Source organism: Rousettus aegyptiacus, unplaced genomic scaffold (genome assembly GCF_014176215.1).
Source record: "Rousettus aegyptiacus isolate mRouAeg1 unplaced genomic scaffold, mRouAeg1.p scaffold_m13_p_5, whole genome shotgun sequence".
NCBI classification, from domain to species: Eukaryota; Metazoa; Chordata; class Mammalia; order Chiroptera; family Pteropodidae; genus Rousettus; species Rousettus aegyptiacus.
In genome coordinates, this window is record NW_023416308.1 from 959,834 (window position 1) to 978,208 (window position 18,375).

The 18,375-nt window shown below is 62.2% G+C and overlaps 1 protein-coding gene across 6 annotated transcripts in view; it reads left to right on the plus strand.

Annotated features, from left to right (window-relative positions):
- The window catches only part of RIMBP2 (RIMS binding protein 2), a 130,877-nt gene that overhangs the window by 35,469 nt on the left and 77,033 nt on the right, over positions 1-18,375 (plus strand). Inside the window, exon 1 of one of the 6 annotated variants that reach the window (XM_036221001.1) lies at positions 5,087-5,249. The exons of the other annotated variants lie outside the window; for them this stretch is intronic. The gene's annotated coding sequence lies outside the window, so the exon portion shown is untranslated. Of the gene's footprint in view, positions 1-5,086; positions 5,250-18,375 lie in introns of those variants that run through there. 6 annotated transcript variants of the gene reach the window in all.

Below are 18,375 nucleotides of genomic sequence, written 5' to 3' on the forward strand. Positions count from 1 at the left end.
TGGCGTCCTCGGGGACAGGAAGCCGGTGCTGTCTGGGTGGCCCGGGCTGGCCCGTCTGCCCGCCACGCCAGTGCCAGCACGTGAGTACCCGCTTCGGGCCGGGAAGGGCGGGTGCGTTAAGGAGGCGCGGGCCAGGCTCAGAGGCAGGAAAGCCCCCCGCTGGGCACGACCCCCTGTGCACTGCTGCGGCCCGGGAGTTTGTGCGCACTGGCTCCAGAGCCGCTGGGTCGTGGCTGTGGCGTGCGTCACCGTTCGGGCCCTCTGGGCACGCAGTTCCGAACCTGTCCCCAGGCCACCGTCTGCCTCAAAGGGCCACTTACTCGGTCACCTGTGAGCAGGACACTCACGGCATGCCTGTGCTCGGACGAGAGGCCACGCAGGTTTAGCCTGTGGCAGGCGGCAGGCTCCCATGTTCGTCCCTTCCGCCCTCCCCCCTTGGGACATCTCTGTCCGGCGTGAAGCCGGGTGTGGCGGTGCTCGTTTAAGCTTCTCGGGGTAGGCGTTGGAGACAGCACATGTTCAGAGTCGTGAGTCTCTGGTGGAGATTTTCACTCGTGCTTCGTGTTCGATTTTGGGGCAGCATTTGCCAGTTCGATAAGCCTGGGACGTGGGGCCAGGTTTAACGCTGTGAAGGTTTTAGATGGACGTAATTCGATTATGAATATGGTTGTAGCGTTTTTATTTCATACAAGTTCAACATCGGCCGAAATAATATATGCGTCAGGAGGCTCGTGCCGGCTGCGAGGCCGGGGGCTCTCTCTTGTTTTTCCACGTGGGGGGGCGCTTGACATCAATAGACGGAGAGAGCCGGGTCTGTTCCCGACATGAACCAGCAAGAACTGGCCCGCTCCTCGCTCTGAGCTCGGCGGTGCCCGTCGGCAGGGCAGAGCGGTGGGCCGTGCTCTGCGCTTGGCCTTTGACGGCAGCGTGTAGAAAGGGCATCGATCATTCACTGCGTTACTTCTGGGACCTGCCCAACAGCTGTTGATTAAACCCTCGTGCGAAGTGAGAGTCGAGCCCTACAGGCACGTGTGCTGGAGAGCCCTTTGGGCGGGTCGTGCACATCCCCCCAAAGGCGCCACCCTGCTGGGCCGCTTCCAAATGTGTAACGTCGCACCTCACACGTAACCGCGCAGAGTGGTGTTCCTGCTTTGTGATCATTAGCGAACTCTCCCGGCAGCCTGGCGAGATGGAGCGACGGAGACGCCTTGGCCCGTCGGGCGGGGGACCGGGGCGTAGATCCAAGGACGGGAGGTGCTTGCAGCGGCCCAGACCCAGAGCCGGAGCCGGAGGGAACGAAAGGCGGTGAATCGCTTACTCTGTGGGGTGCTTCGCCACTCAGGTGGCGCCAAAATGTCCCACCGGCCTTCTTCCCTTTCATAAAATTAGGAAACAGTTGCATAATGTGTACGTTATCATGATTTTCTGCATTATTGTAGTGGCATCTATAACTGCTTCTCTGGCAACATGTAGTTCCCCAGAGGACAGGACAGGCTGCGGGTTGGCGGATGTGTGGCCTCGGGGTGGCTTGCATCAGACGGGGGTTGTCCACGCACAGGAAGTGCCTCTGCTGGGCGGGCTCCTTCTGGGGGTCCGTAGGCTGTGAGTCACTGTCCGCTGGGCGCATCGCTGTGCAGAGCCCCACCCTGGCCGCTCCTCGCTTCCTGCCATCATTCCCATGTGCAGCGGCCGGGCCGGTGCTGTCGCCTCAGAGGGGTTCAGGTGGTGAATAGATTTGACGAGAGAGGTTGTTCGATAGCTCCCCATTTCATGCCATCCAGAGGAAACACAAGCGCGCGGCGTGCACGCGGCGTGAGGTTCCCTTTGGACGGCACGCCGTGAGCTCGGGGCGGCTCTGCCGGGACGCGGGCCCCGGCTGCACTTCCAAGTTCAAAGACCAGGCGCCCGAGGGCGTGCGATGAGCCGCCCCCTCTTGCCTGGCCTCCTCCCCATTGTCCCTGTAACCCGCTTTCGATGCTTCTAGTGGTTTCTTCTTCAAACCACCTACACTGCTGTTTTCAACACCAATTTTCAGGAATCAAGAATAGCACTTCCTGTTAGGGGGGTAAGTGGGCCTCGAGCAGGGGCGATTTTGTCCCCCAGGGGTCACGTCTGGAGACAGTTTTGTTACAACTCGTGCAGTATGCGCCGCTGGCATCTGGGTGCTGCCGGCCGCACCCCGAGGAGTCGCCCAGCCCCAGCGGCAGTGGCAGGAGGCTGAGCCCACCCTCAGCCCACGCGTGCAGTCATGGCGCCGCTTGGCACAGCCAGCAGGGAGCGCCTGCATCGGTGTCGTGTGTATGTTCCGGGTAACCAGGGGCGACCGAGGTCACGCTTCCGCCCGCGGACGGGCACCTTCCTGCTTTCTTCCTAGAGTTACCAGCTGCCTCGTTTTCAGCTGCGCCCTCCGCGCTCCACATGCTGACAATTCTCTCCCAGTTCTGTATCTTATCAAAACCGTTTTGCGAGTCTCCGTTTTTGCTACTTACCTTTTAGATCCCCCTGTTGTCCCCCTGCAGGCCGATCACTCTAGGTCTGAGGCCCAGCTGTCCCTGCAGTCTCCGGTTGCCGCTTAGCGGGCCGCCCGGTTCTCAGACCCCGCGGCTTTCTCTTTTTGTGTTTCCCCACTTGTTTTGCTGCCACGCACTCTCTAGTGTTTTCTAAGAACACGTGTTGGAGGCGAGTTTGACGTGTGTCGCCACATACGGCGAGGTCTCGTCTGCCCCTCGCCCTTGCTCCTCTGCCTGTCCGCGTGTGGCATCGTAAGCGGGGGGCGATGTTCGCTCGGAACCTTCAAGGCGTCACGGGTGCAGGACTGCCGACCCCGCCGTCCTCTCGCGCCTGCGCCCGCCGCTTTGTTTTCTGTTTGTTTGTTTGTTAAATTCCTGGAAGTGCCTAGGGTCCTGCGCTCACCACCCAGCCCGCGGCTCTCTGAGGCTCTTTGGCCTGGATGTCTTTCCCCGGTTCGCAGCACACTTCTGTGCTCCTTTACTCCAGAACGGTTTCTTATATGTTACTGACAATTTCCTTCTCTAGTTTCTCTCTCTGGAAATATCATTAGCAAAAGTTGGACCTCCTAGATGGGTCTTTAAAGTCTCCCCCCCTTCACGTTTTCTGTTACTTGGGGGCGATTTCCTTGGCTCTGTCTTCCACACCTGCCGTGGAAATTAAAGGTCGCCTGAGCAGCCGTCCTCGCCCCGCCGGACCCTCCCTGCCCTTCCTCGGAGCTTTCCTCGCACCTCGTCTCTTTCTCGTAGTTTCCTTTGGTCACTTGCACTGTCTCCCCTTCTTCTGGGTTTTGTTTTTCTTTCCTGTGGTTTTAGTCGTCTGTGTTGGAGGTTTTTTAGTGTTGCGTGTAACCCTTCGTTGGCTGTTTGGTTTGGGAGCAAGGTCTTGACAGCTCGGTGGCGTCGGGGGTCTTCCCGCGGTGGCGGCTGACGCCCGGGGAACGGCAAGGGCCCCGAGCATCTTGTTGCGGCGGCTCCCAGTGTCCCCTATGGAAGTCTTGGCTCTTGGATCATTGTTCTCTATCTAAACGATATTCCCGGCCTCTGGCCTAGTTCAAGGGCAGTGCTGGGAAACGCCCAGCTCCCCGAGCCGAGGTGGCTGTTCTCAGTAAGGGCTTCTAAGGGCTTCGCTGCCGGGAGCCCCACCTGCTGCTGCCTCTGGGCCCTGAGCGCTGTCAGGGACCGGCTCCTGTCTAGACATCTTCCCCTCGCATCTCCCTGGCACATCCGTCTAAATCTGATTAACGTCTGGCTTGGCTGGAGGCGGCCGTGGCCGTCCCGGCCTCTCCTGTCAGATTGCCTTCCGGCCCGGCGCCATCTCATCTGCGTTCAGACCCGACAGCGCCGGGAACTTCACGGGGAGTCAGAACACGTTTGCCGTACTGAAATAAATTGGATTTGGGGCACATGGACTGTTTCGAAGTTCGAGTCCCGGCCAACGCCCGACCTGCGTTGCTGCCCTGCTCAGCCACGCGGGCTGCCTGGAGCTCTGGGCCTTGGGGACGAAACCACTTGTCATCTCATTCCGCGGTTCTAAGAAGCTTCATGACGTTTTACTAACACAGTGAGAGGGAAGCAAAGGAGCCTCTGATACCTCGGACGTTTGTGTCAACTCGAAGTGTGCTGTAGTGTGGGACGTTGCCTTTAAGTTAGTGCTGAGGAGACGGGTCCCTGGGGAGCGGGCCACACGCGGTATGCCGGCGGCTTTCGTGTCGATCTGTGTTCGTTACCTTGACCCGAGTCACGCTTCCGGTGCCCTGCTGGGCACCAGTCAGATTTATACAATTAAGGGTGCGAACAGAGCAGGCCGGACGTCGACCTACAGCCTCCATTCTGTCCCTCACTCTCATTAGCCACAGTTATCGGAAGAGAGACGATTGGCCCGCAAGGCGTCTCTCTCAGTACTAAGGGGCTTGGACTCTGCTCAGAGTTGTGGAGGCTGTGTCAGGCCGGGTGTCCGTTTTGCATTGTTCTACGCCAGAAAGTTTGGCCGGAGGGAAAGAACTGTGTCCGGCTGGGACCGTGAGTTAAGCCTGAGCCCTGCCGCTCAGCGCCCGGGGCTGCGTGCTGGCGAGTGGACATGTGGCCCTGATGCCCGCTTCTGAGGCGCAGGGCTGGGGGACAGGCAGAGGGCCACACGCCTCTTCCTGCAGCTTGGAAGTGGCCCGCCGTCCCCGAGGCCCGTGGGTCCAGAGGATGCGTTTGGTCAGACCCAGCATCTGGAGGACCCTCTGGAAGTTTCCCGCTTCCGTGTGACACCAGGAGCCCAGCCCGGGGCTTCGTGGTGAGCTGTCCTTTCCTCCCTCCGAGGCCCTGCGCCTGCAGGTCAGTCAGGGGCCGGTCCGTTCCTTCACTGATCACTGGTCTCTTCAAGTGTGTGCCACTTAGCTGGGGAGGGCAGAAGGGTGACCCAGCAGATGTCCGAGCCCTTGCGGAGGTGGCAGTGTCGTGGGGGAGTGGCATGGCAGTGGCCCGAGGCAAGGGCGCGAGAACGGGGTTGTCTGGACTCTGGCAGGGGGGAGGGTTGGGGGGGTGGTGCCCAGGGCAGCTCGGCCAGGACCTCGTAGGCGTTTTAGGGTGTGGCTTTCCCTCTGAGGAGCAATGGCTAGCTAGGAGCGAACGATTTTAGGTGGGAGGGTGACATGATCAGCTTTGCCTTCCAAAATGATCACACCAAACTCTGAGTGGAGATGGAGGCCAGTGTGGTAGCAAGGGGCAGTCGGAGGCTGCCGTGTAGCTCGGGTGAGCGACGGTGGCGGCTCGGACGGGCCGTTGGTGGCGGAAGTGGAGGACACTGGAGGGATCCCAGGTGGATGGGGGCAGCTGGATCCGTCAGTCATTGTGATGGACTGGGGCGGAGGAGCAGCAGGAAGAGATGACAAGCATGGCTTCCAGGTTTCGTTGTGGCGTCGTGGACGGGGGAGTGGCAGTTCCTAAGATGAGAAGGACTGGAAGGAAGTCCCGGGTGTGGGGAAGTTTTAGGTTTAGTTTCGCGCCGGAACTCTGGGTTGAGCTTCCGCTGCAGCGAAAGGTGGGGTGGGAGGCAGCGGCGGGCGGCCGGGTCGGAAAGGGGCCTGGCAGCCGCCCGTGCGCGGGGCTTGGTTGCGGGGTCCCTGTGCACACGCACGACGTGAACGTGGGGTGGTCCCTCCCACCACGTGGATGAGATGAGTTTAGAGGGTGAGGGTGGAAGCCACTGCTCCCGGCCGGAGGTTTCCGTGTGGCACGTGGCCGGCTATGGCCCTGGTGGCTCTGGGTGTTTGTCAGGCAGTTAGAGCTTGGAGCAGAGTGAGAGCCAGCTGAGGCTTCGGTGCCTCTGTCCGGGCATGGCAGCCGGGCTGCTCCCGAGGGCAGCGCGTGGGTCTCGGCTTCACAGACCAGTAAACGTGGTGGTGGTGATCCAGGCGCTGGTGGTGGTGGTGGGGGTTCTGGTGGCGGTGATGGGGGTTCTGGTGGCGGTGGCGGGGGTTCTGGTGGCGGTGGCGGGGGTTCTGGTGGTGGTGGCGGGTTCTGGTGGCAGTGGCGGGTCCTGGTGGCGGTGACGGCAGGACGGCCCCTGCTAGCATGTGTTCAGCTGACTTACATTCACACCCCGTCTTGTGATTTCTATTTTATGTGTTCCTTGGCTGTATGTGAAGTTCAGCTGTTTCACATGTAGGATATACACTTGGTAACTGTTTGTTTCCCGTCATTATAGAGCCCAAAAATCATTTAAACAGTGAAGACAGGCCCTTGGAGGTGGGGGGAAGCCAAACCCTTTTTCTCATTATCATCAGTGTAATAGTGGCAGTTGCTCTAATGGCTGTCATTTATCAGAGGAGATGTTTGTTTGCATGCCCTGAACGGGCAAATGGTGCCATTAAGAATACTTTCGAACAGGATACGTCTCCCTGAGTCAGGCGAGTTGTTATTTGCGTGTCATTTTTTCTAGTTCATTTATTCTACATGGCCTGGGGACCCAGAAGTCACGCCATCCTCTCCGGGGTAACGGGCAGGTTATTTCAAGAGCAGATTACTTGATGTTTTTTTATTTCCGTCGTTCTGGGTTGAAAGCTGCAGAGAGGAGTGACATGTGTGTGCGCGAGTCTTTCCTATCTTTGGAACGGGCTGGTCTTTTTTTTTGGATAGATTGTTGGCTGCTCAGAATCGAAGATGCATCATTAAGTTGTTGCATTTAAATTTAGCTCTGCTTCTCACTTTGGCAGGGAATGGATGTTTGCATTATTTCACCACGAAGGGAAAGCAATTAGAAACTAGATCCTCACGACTTACGGAAGCGGGGGGCCTGGCCTGCGCGTCTCAGAGGGGCTGCGTGCCCCACTCGGAGGAGGAGGGTCTCTGAGCGTTCCTGCAATTGAAACAAGTGGAAAGCGCCCCAGACGCCTCTTCCCGAGCGCTGGGGTTTAAGCTCTGAGGCCACATCTTACACGCAGATCTGCGGAGATCGTCATTCTCAGTACGATCGTCTCCGCCCTCCAGACAGGCCCCAGGAGCCCTCCGTGTGGCGGCGTGTTCATTCACAGGCTCGAGTCACAGCGTCAGGTCACCAGCGGCACTTACGCAGAGGTCGTGAGCCTGGGGGACACGTCCGACTGTGTCTCCCTTCATCAGGCCTCAAGGGCGTGGGTGCTCAGGGAAGCCGCGTCTCGCTGAGGCGCTCGGGGCGCCCCCGTCCCCCAGCCCCTCGGCGTCACCATTAGCACCTCGGCATTTCCTTTCAGAATTTCCCTCGCGCACACAAACACACACACGACTCAGTGTCGTGATATGTGACAGATTGTAACGTGCAAAAATGGGATGCACGTGTGTGTGCACGTTCACGGGCACGCGTGTCCAAGCACGTGCGGGTACTGTTCTGCCCCTTCTCGTTTTTCATTACTTGGCCGTGAATTGGCAGATTCGATTTGGAAAAGCTCCAGTGCCTTCGACTCTGCGCCACGAGCCAGCCGCCGCCGTCGGCTCGGTCCCACCAGGCCCTGCGCCGTGCGTTTATGTGTGTGCACGCATGTGTGCCTTTACGCGTGTGCACGAGCGTGTGCGGTGGCGGCCTCACAACCGACTCCATCCGCCACAGCGCTCGCTCGGTCAGTGTTTGCTGGAGCCGGGTCGCTGGCACTGGGGGGAGGGGGAGGGCCACACCCTCTGCTCCGCCCGTCCCCTGTCCCCTGAGGTGAGTCGCGCACCCTCCTCCTGGGGCCGGCAGACAAGAGCTGTTCACTCAGTGGCCGGAGCTCCGAGCCGGAGCCGGTCACAGCGAGCTGTGAGTGGGGTCGGAGAGAGAACTGCCTTCTCGGCCGCCGTGGAGAATTCTCTGAGGGTCATCCTGGTGAAGGCTCGGCCTGCATCCATTAACCGGAATTTCCAGAGTGTTCTAAAGGTAAGAGAATGGATAGCCACAACCAACAAGACCCAGACGCCACCATCTGTTTGCTGGGGAAGCCAGAATGATTTATTAGGAAACTTATAACTAGCACATTAACCAGTGGTTTGACGATAGTGATGTAAAGTTTCCTTTCTCAATATCTGTGTTCGTAAAGCGCATGCTGTCCAGGGAGAAAGGGGAAGTTGACACTTGGTCCACAGCAATGACAGAACCTGTGATGTTTGCGGAAACGCAGCCCCCAGTAGCCTCAGAGAGGTGACCTTGTGACCTGCGCTGTTCCCGGGCCCACAGGTGCCAGGCCCACTTTCGCCCAGGGCCTCGGGACAGACCGCCTCAGCATAATGTCATTTGTGTGGAAATGTCTAGTTACAACGGCACTTAATGGCTTTACCCTTCATGACTAAAGCAATTACATGTTTTCAATTCTATTTTTTTTAACCAGACAAGTCAGAATGGAACAGGCTCTGTTGCTGTCAGCGTTTTAGGGCCACTTACAGTCGGGCGGTCGTCAGTGCCGTCCTGGGCCTGTCCGGAGAGGCACAGCGTGTGGCGGGCCGTCCGCACCGCGAGGCCGGGCAGTGGTGGCCCCCGTGCGCTGCGGGGCAGGGAGGGCCGAGGAGCGCACACGCGTGTCCTCCCTGTTGGCTTCAGTTCGACCCGAGAGCCTTATTCCTGCGTTCAGAGTCCGCAGTGCCGGGTCCCGTGTCTTGACACCTCTGTCGTTCGGCTCAGAACGGCAGCAGAGCTCGGGCCGTCATCGCTCGGGCTCCACGCCTCCTGCTCGTGGGAAGGCTCCAGCCGAAGTCTCCCACCAGACACGCGTCCTTCAGAAGACGCGCCTCCTGCAGCCTGTCACTAGGACCGAGAGTTTCCAAGTGCATCTAAGGCCATTATTCCCCGTCGAAGAACGACCGTGTGTCCCAGGAGCCCAGGGTCACGTGACCACTCAGCACGTCTGCCCCTGCGGAGGCGAGTCAGGCATCTGCAGGCCTCTGTCCCCCAGACCCCAGGCCGCTGCCCGCTTGCCCGTTAGAACACGATTCTCTGCGGCACTGACGGGGCCGGCCTCGCCACGTGGTCCAGATGTGCAGCTTCCCACGTGCTCACCAGGCTGCGGGGGGTCCCGGGGTGGCCCATCTGGGTCACTTAGTGGTCGGCTGCGGGCTAGGCCGTGTTCCCCACTGAAGACTGGAGTCCTGGCCACTGGGACCTCAGCACGTGGCCTCGTTTGGAGGCGGGCTCTACAGAGGCGATCGAGTCCCAGTGACGTCCCTGGGGGCCGTGAGCCGATACGGCGGGGTCCTGACAGAAGGGGGACTGTGGGCACAGAGCCAGACACGCACCAGGGAGCGGCAGGGCTGCCGGCAGACAGCGGAGGCTGGGGAGGGGAGCCGCCCGGGGGGGTCTCCGTCGTGATGCTCCTGATGCTCCTCGGCCTGCGGTCACACGGACCCGGGACCCTGTCTCGTTCTCCCTGCCTGCACGAGTCATCGGGTCGGGGGCACGTTCCGGTGACACACTGCCACGTGGGCTGCCCCCAGCGGGGTCCCCAGTGCCGCCCGGGGCCGCCCGGGGTGCATGCCGGCCTGTGGGCCTTGTCTGCGCCGGGCACGAAGGCCAAGGGCAGCGTGCCCTGTGCAGGGCCAGCTCCTCCCTGAGGCCATCCCGCCGCCAGGCCCAGCGCCGGGCATGTGGGACCTGCTGTCCAGCCAGGGCCCGTCCCTGTCACCAGGTAGTAACCAGGCAGCAGAGCATTTGCCACTGGCAGATGCCGCTGACAGCGAGGGCCAGCTGCCCGCGTGTGGACAGAGCGATAAGGGACCTTATCGCTGCAGGTGCAGCTCGGTGTTTGCCCTGCGGCCGCCTGGCCCTGGTTCCCATGGCGACGTGGCTCTGCCCGGTTAGGGACACCTGCCCATCGGTCGCCGTGGAGAGGAGCGCTTGCGCGGTTCCTGTTTTGTGCTGACGTGTCCCAGGCCCTTTAATCCACACCCCGCGGCTTTCTCTCCATGACGCGATTTATTTCCCTGCTCGATCTGCCGTGCGAGCTCCGCCCGTACACCGGGGAGTGGTGGGCTGCTTTCCCCCAGAAGCCCCTTTCCCAGGGAGCCCGGAGGCCAGTGAGGACACGGCCGGCGCCCGGCAGCCGCGTTTCCGGCCCAGAAGAGACGGGGGACAGAACCCCTGGCGACGCCGCTGGCCCGACGGGTCCGCCCTGTGCTGTCCCGGTGCCTCGTGGGAGGGCGGGAGTGGGCGGCGCGGGCTCCGTCCCGGCTCGGGCGGTGTCCCTGACCGCAGCGGGCATGTGCGCCGAGTGGACGAATGCAAATGTGTTGGAAAAACATACTTTTCCCCAGTTTTGCCAGTTTGGTGCCATAATATGAAGTTCGCTTCCTACAAAGTAGTGTTAAAAACTGTAGAAACTTCATTAACAAAAAAACTGTTAACCTCCAGCCTCTGGACAAAGGCCCGTCGTCTCTGATGAAAGTCTGGGGTGGAGGTTCAAGCATGCCCACGCTGTCCGTCTGTGTGTCCTGGAGGTTCAAACATGCCCACGCTGTCCGTCTGTCTGTCTGTCCCCTCCGCCTCCCTCTCGCCCTGAGGGCTGCGTCCTGCACCAGCGAGGCCACTGCGCGGTCACTTGGGCGAGACTGAGGCGGCTCTTCCACACCCTTGTCCTGATGCTCTTTCGTTTGCCGTAAGTTGCTGGAGTTTTCACTTCAAGGTTATTCACATCACAAAGCTACAAAAAACGTTTGCACCGCAGCACTTTGGAAGAGGGCATTTCTCCTGAACGTCTTTCTGCAATTCCAGCGGCCTCTGGGACATTCGTGCAGATGTGTCCACACAGTCCTGGAGCTGCAGAGCCCCTGGGGAGGACTGGAGAGCAGGGAGGCGGTAGGGTGGACCACCCCCCCACCCCCCACCCCCCGCTGCTGCACACACCCACAGCCAGGAATGAGCACACCCGGCCTGCTTGGTCTTCACCTGGAGGAGCAGGCAGGAGGGGCTCCAGCATCCGAGCCCCCGCCCAGGGGCCTGCCCTGCTCTGGGGAGACTGTCCAGAAGCCGGGTGGGTGGCAGGCGGGCAGGAATGCAGCGTGCGCCTTGGTGTCTTGCCCCCAGTGAAGGAGGGCGGGCTCGGGCTGCAGCCGGAGGTTCAGCGACCCCGGAGAGAGGCCGTCAGGCTGTGTGTGTCTGGCCTGAGAGCCTTCGTCCTCCAAGGCCTGCGGGCCACCCAAGTCCTGAGTCAGCAGGAGGTATGTGAACTGAATTATGTCAGCATAGCAGGAGTAGCTTCCTTGTCTGGCAACTTAGAGATGTTCTCCAACAGTTAGAAGAGTTTGGACGTAGCGACCCACGTGCAGATTCCTGGGTTTTTTCCCCAAGCTCTAAGATATTTAGGAAGCGTAACTCCCAGAAGACGCTCACGGAGGCCCAAGGCAATTGTGCTGACGAGTTGCTGGCATTCTCGGGCCCTGGGCCTGGACTCCCTGTGGCTGTAACTGTACCCATGACGGGGCTTGATGTATGACCATTCATGCCTCTCACGTAGTCAGCACCCAGCACTGCTCCTCAATTACGTTCACCCCTTGTTTACCAGGTCGACACAAAATGCCCTCCTCAGAGGAGAGCAGGTTAAAATGTCATGTGTTAATTACCCTTTAAAAAATATTCACAGAGTGTTTGTCGGGGGTCTCGTCTCACCCCGTGGTCTGGGCCCTGGTCCAGTGAGAAGTACGGAGACGAGTTATTGTGGGGACGTTGGGAGGTGCTTCCCGGCATCGGTCCCCCTTCTCTGCACAGGCGAGGGCGTGGAATCAGAGGGGACGTGAGCGGAGGTGGGGGGCCCCACAGGCCTGTCGCCCCTCAGCGTCCCGAGGGCGTTCTGGAATGGGCGGCAGCGCCCAGGCCGTGGGCGGCGCAGACCGCGCGGCGGGGTGTGCGGAGTGCCCGTGTGTGCCATTCTCCGTTCCGTCCCTCCCTCTGGTCGCGTGGTTCGCGAGGCTCGGAGGATGTGACCGTACCCCAGACACCAGACGGAAAGCACGCGCCTTGGCCGGCCGCTTGGTGCACTCCATCCCCCTGGCCGCTTTCAGATCTCGGTGGGCGGCCTTGGGCAGCCCAGTCAGAACGACGTTCGGGAACACCGCGCTGCCAGAAAGACGTTCTCTGCTTTCTGCCCGGCGTGCGTCCGGACGCTGAAGCCCCCGGGGCAGCTGCGCTGGAGTCAGCCAGGGAGTCAGATGTTGAAGCCGACTCCAGGGAGGGCAGCCGGGCCCATGAGAGAAACTGAGTAACATCATCCGAGCCTCTCGGTCCAGCCCCGCCTGAAGCCCTCTCGTGCTTTCTGGAACCTGCGACACACTGACCAGTGCGTGCGCACGGCTGACATCTCCCCGGCCGGCAGCTCACGGCCTCTGCATGCTTCCCAGCGCCGCGCTCCAGGCAGCTCGGGCACCGACCGAAGCTGACGCGGCTGGAACCTGGCACCAGCGCCCAGAGCGGAGCCCGAGCTGTGGGAGGAACGTGCTTTGCCTTCATCGGCGTTGAAGAAAGGGACAGGAATGGAGTGGACCTGACGCCTGGCTGGGCGACTGGTGTCCCTGGGCCCCCGCAGGGCGAGTCTGGCCAGCGGGTGCCCCGTGCTGGGGAGTCCGCGTGTCCCACGCCCTCTCAGGCTGTGAGTGCAGAGACAGGTGCCCGTAAGCTGACATCACTCCTCTCAGACTCACCGGGACGACGACAGCCTCACGAGGAGTCCGCGTGTTCACGGCGAGCGTGGGGAAACGCTGCCCACGTGCCCCGGGGGCGACGGCCAGCTGGGGCTGCGTGAGGCGAGTTTGGGGGAGCCACGAGACGCAGCTGCAGGCCGTCAGCTCGTGACGCGAGTGAGGGCGGTCGCCTGCGGGCCCCTGGTCCCTCTGGAAGGAGCATCGTCACACCCCCATGGGGATCTTCCAGATGCTGGGGTTCACGGCCGGATGCTCTGCACACACTTATTACAGGGTTCAAGCCGCGTCCACATGTGGACGATGAACAAGGGGCCCTTCCAGCAGCTTCCGCTCGAGCCAGGACAGGCTGCGTTGACATCAGGGACTCTGAGCTGTCTGTCACAGTTAGTGGGACGGTTTTGTATAGCCTTTAATCACTTCACATGATTTATTTTTGACTTCGCCGAAGCAGGACAAAGGTCTATACGGGTCGTACTTTGAAAATGAGAAGGCGGTGCTCGACCGTCTCAGGTTCGTAGCCATAGCTTGCTCTAAAGACGTGAATTACCAAGCGCAGGCTGTCGGGCGAGGTCTGGCCGGGCTCCTCACAGCCGCTCTCTGGGCGGAGGGGCCACAGGGGTGTGTGAACTCCTCCCCACACACCCGGCCCTGGACGCTCATCCCCCTTCCCACCACCCACTGGGCGTCAGCCGAGGCCACAGCCAGATGGCAGTAACCTCAGGGGCAACCTTCTCGCTGTTATTTTTTAACTCAGGACTTTTAGAAACAGAGGAGTGGAGTGCGGGAAGCCGACGTGGGGCAGCTCCCGGCGTGCAGAGCCGAGGGCCCACGGCACGCTGCGCCTGCCCCCGGCTGCTGCTGTCGTGGAAGTTCCCAGGAAGCTGCGCTGCTCTTTCCTGCTCTTTCCTTTTTACTGTCTCACAAAACACTTCACACGTCCGGAGAAACTGCAGGACTAGGGCCGTGACTCAGGGCCGTGAAGCCTTGTGTACACACCACTCCAACACAACCGTTTAAACGGCGGCGTATTCGCTCCGTCTGCCTGTCTGTCTGTGTGCATGTCTGTCTGCCTATCATCTACCCAGCTTTTACTGAATCGTTTTGAAGTTCCACATTTGCGCCTCTTTGTTAAAGTGCGGGGTGTGCCCGGTGCTGGGTCAGCTCTGCACGAATAGTCCTTAAATAAGGAGAGGCGTCTCCGGAGACCTCTGCTGCCCTGGGTGGGCCGGGCCGTGGTGGAGAGCCGACCCCTGCCGCCCGGGGTGGGCTGGGCCGTGGTGGAGAGCCGTCTGTGTGATGCTCCTCATTGAACTTCCATTAGCTGGCGAGACCTCGAGGCCTCTCGAGACCTCGGTGGGCTTCTGAGGGATTATGTCAGTCATTTGCACACTGAACATGCAGTAGCTGGTCAATTAAGTGTTTAACTTAATTAAGGTGCCTCTCCCAAGAGCGCTCTCCCGCAGTAGGACGGCACTCTCCGGTCTTCCTCCTCTGAGGCTCAGGTCGGCTGAGCCCGTCTTTGGAGAAGTCGATCGATAACTGTGTCCCTGGTCGCATGTGTGTGGAGAGCCGGGGACGAGCGCAGCTTGTCTGGAGATAGTGCGCTGTGTGCTGGCGGATGATCACATTACCGAGCTCATAAACCTCCCCCTAACACGAGGCCCCCGGGCCGGGCCAGAGCGTGCCCTGGAGCCCTGCGCCACCGTCACAACAAAACTCAATTACGGCACCAAGCTGGAAGCCAGGCTGGACAGTAAATTAATTTCTAACCCACGGACGTAGCTCGCTTCTCAGCATGATGAATGTGCCCAGCCCAGCGGCCGCCAGTCCACCGAGAAAGAAGAGAGGTGACTGCATTTGCCAGCGCGTCCGCTGCTTCCCTTCCCCGGCCCGCCCCGTCCCCCGCACGAGCAGGCGGCCTTGGGGCTCTGGGCGGTGGACAGCTCGTGCAGCTCCACCTAAGGTCACCAACGCTGGGACTCGGACAAACGCTTTAGCCAGCGGGCCTGGTGATGATCGGCAGTTCTCCCCGTGGGCCGAACCACACAGAGCTGCCTTGACGGGGGGAGGGTCGGCCGAACCCTCAGTCCCACGCGCTCACCGTGCGCAGGCGCCCTGAGCACCCACCCGCAGCTGAGCGTGGCCTCGCAGAGAGAGTCCGGGTCCAGTCCTCACGGGAACACAGGGCCTTCTCAGCTGGGAATCCAAGAGACAGTGAGGGACCGTGGCCGCCTGGGCTCCGTCCAGAGAGCCAGCAAGAGCCGGCGAGGCAGCCAGGGTCTGGCCAGGGCGGACGCTAACCTTGACGGGGAGGAAGCAGCGCTGGACAGCGCGGTGGACTCCTGGAGCGGAGGACAGGGTTGGCCAGACAGGAGCTGTGGCCCCAGGAGGGGCAGACCGCTGCCAGGACCTCAAAGCAGAGCGGGCTCAGGGGACCAGGGCCAGCAGGTGAGCACGGTTTTGCTAGTAAAATGCGAGCTGGAGTCTTTGCACTTTTAGCCTTTTCTGGATGATTTTCTGAAATGGCCCTGCTTGGGAAGTTTCAGAGACAAACTGAAAGGCGACACTCTGCCTGTCCCCAGCGGGAGGCATTTTGTCCTAGGGAAGAACACACGGCACTTGGGTTCAGGAGAAATGCAAGGCCCTTGTTGCTAGCCCTGGGCGGAGAGGACAGCCGAAGGCCGCTCCATGGCAGCGCGCTTAGCATCCTCTCCCGGCCTCACTCCAGGTACGGCCCAGGTGGGCCGAAGGCCTGGCGCACAAGCTGTGAGGAGGCCGGGAGCCGTGACGGGCCGTCCTGTCCAGGGAGGAGAGGGCACCGAAGCGTTTCCCAACAAGAGGGAGTGTGGCTGGTGGCCTTGGTGCTGCTCCTTGGCCCCTGTGGAGTGCAGGGGAAACGGGGTGCGGGGTGGGGGGGCGGGGACAGGGCGGCTGGGGGCCCACAGCGTCTGATTCCAGAAGCTTCCAGAGCACAGGCCACAGCCCGGGCAGGCCGCAGGGCGCCATGGAGGGTCCAGAGCAGGCGAGCCTGGGGCAGGGCTCCCGGAACGGCTGTGGGTCGCGGGTCTCGTGGGTGCAGAAGCCACAGGTGGGCTCTGGGCGGGAGCCACCGCAGGGCAGGAAGCTGGTCCGGGTGCGGCTGCCCGGCCAGCCATGACTACCACAAGGCCACCTCCCTCTGTCCCTGGTGACGCAGGACAGCGGGCCCCCCAGCGGGCCCAGGTGGGTTGATGCCACCGGTGGGTGCTCGAGTCACCGGGAGCTCCTGGCCTGTGCCGAGCAGCAGAGAGGCCCGGGCCCCAGCGGGTTTGGGGCCGCCCGTTCCTCCGGCCCCGATTCGAAGCCCCCAGATGGGGAAAGGAGGAGCTGTCTGTGTGCAGGAAGGAAGACGCCTCCTGCCTGCAACGTGAGGCTCGTACCGGGCACTAAGCCGTTTCTGTTCTGCGGACTGAGTCTGTTTCAGGGGAAGGCAACACGAAACGGAGCAAACGTGTGTGTGCGCGCGCGTGTGCACACTCGTGAGCGTGTGCAGAACCCGTGGTCGAGGGCGTCACGTCGCACCGCTGGGGTCGCCAGGCTGTGGGTCCCGCCGGGTCCTCCTGGACGGTGTGCCTTCCTGTGCCGTGACAGCCTGCAGCCGGAGGAGTCGGGTCCCGCCGCTGGGGGCGGCTGTTGGTGTTCAGTTACTGGCTAGTACCTGGGGCGTGAGGCACGTGAGTCACCCACGTTCTCGGGGCTGCGGACCCCAGGCCAGTGTCGCAGACGGTTAACCCAGGTCTCTCTGCACGAAGGTCTGGAGGAGATAGGCGTCCTGGAGTCTGTGATTGCAGGTCCCCCTGGGCCATGCAGGTCCCAGAGGAGAGTGAAGTCACGCTGGGGACCGCAGGGCCATCACGGCGTGTACCGGACAGCTTCTGTGAGCTCTGCTGTGTCCTCGGCGTGGGGGACGCCCAGAGGAAGCTGTCCCTCGTGGGGGGCCCGGTTCAAACAGGCGACAGAACAACGTGGCGTCCGCCAGGCGACAGAACGAGCCTGCTCTGGGCGATGCGTCCCCAGGTGCTGGGGACGTCCGGCCGGCTGGTGTCTGACCGTCTCCTGGGCCTGCTGCCCTCCTGGTTCTGAGGGGAGCGTCTGGGGTGGGCGCGCCGCCCCTCACCGCCTCTCGGCAAGCGCACCGGAGCTCGGCACCGAGCGAGGGACGGCCGTGGCGGGGTCCTGCTCGGCCACCTGGAGCGTGCGGAGCGTGCGCGGCCGTGCTGATCCCTCCTTTCAAAAGCACTTTCCGCCACTGAAGCACGTCGAGGAAGACCGAGCCAGTCAACAGCGGAAACGATCGGCGGCCCTGGCACGCTCTGCGGGGCCCGTTCCCTCTTCTGCTTTTCTTATCGGTGACTATTTTTTAATCACTAAACTCTCGGAGCGGTGGGGACGGCGGCCACCGGCCACAGGCCGCCCTCCCCGCAGGATTCCGTGGGCTCCGCGCTGCTCCGACCCCCACTGCGGACCATGTCAGCGCAGCAGCCACGGCGGGAGTTGGGAGAGGTGGGTCTCTCAGGCCGGGCGCGGACGACGCAGCTCAGCCTGTCCTGAGCAGCCGGACCCAGAGGGGCCCCCTCGGCACCGGAGCCGGCCGCGTCCTCTCCCTCCGCGTTTCATGAGACCGCGTGGCAGGGCTGGGCTGCGCTTCGCCTCCTTCTGGAGTCGCCTGTGTGCAGAGCGACCGCCCGCCCGCCCCCACCACAGCCCTAGGCTTTTGTCCGCGTGATGACCTGTGCGCGCAGGCGCCGCACCTGCCGCCTGCAGCCGGAGCTGGGAGCACGCTGGCTCGCAATCGCTTTCCCGGCGCGACTCGTTTAGGACGCGGGGCTGCAGTCTGGGCGTGCGGTGCCGGCATATGCCTCCTGGCTCCTCGCGTGCTGGCAGCCGCCTGTGCTAAAGAGCTCCTGCCGGTGCCAGCAGCTCGGCTCGGCCCACGCCGCGTCCTCCCCGCCCGCGCGGCGCGGGCTCTCCCGCCCCTGGGCCCGGGGACAAGCACAGTGTGCTGGGGTTCTCTCTCTCGGGTGGTGGCTCTGGTCTTGGGTGCGCACAGGGGCACACTGCCCCCTCTGCAGGACACCTCTCCCAGGGCGGCTCAGGACGGAGGCGCGGGCTGCCAGGGCCGTGGTGCCTGCTGCGACCTCCGACGCAGGCGCGGGGCGTTCAAGCGGAGCGGCGGCTCTTCCCGGGGGAGCTCTGGTCCCCGGACGGGAGGCGTATGTGCCCTCATCTCCCCTGCTCTCCTCACCCCGTCCCTGCCTCCCTCCCGTCTTCGCCTTGGTTCCCTGGTCTTAAACTGCGTGTTGGACGGCGCGGGAAGGTCAGAAGCTCACCCCCAGGGCAGAATTCACAGTCCCCCCACTGTGTGCAGGCCGCGGGCCCCTTCCTCCTGGACCTCCCCCCACCCCGATGCAGCCGCCCCAGCGCCTGTGCCGTGGGCTTCCTGGGTCTGGGGCTCACGCCCCGCTCCCCACCGGGCCCTGATTCAGACATCCAGGGGCTTCTGTCAGCATGTCCGCGGGGGTGAAACCCCCTCACAGCTTGGCTTGTGGTGTTTGCGCATTTTCCTGTAATTGCTCCCACCCCGGGGTTGTTTTCCAGTGACGGGGTGGCTCCCCCGAACACAGACCTGGGAAGAGGTATGGGACTGGCTCCCACGAGCCCCTGTGAGCTCAGCCCTGGCACGTGGCCCCCCCACCCCGCCATCTGCGCG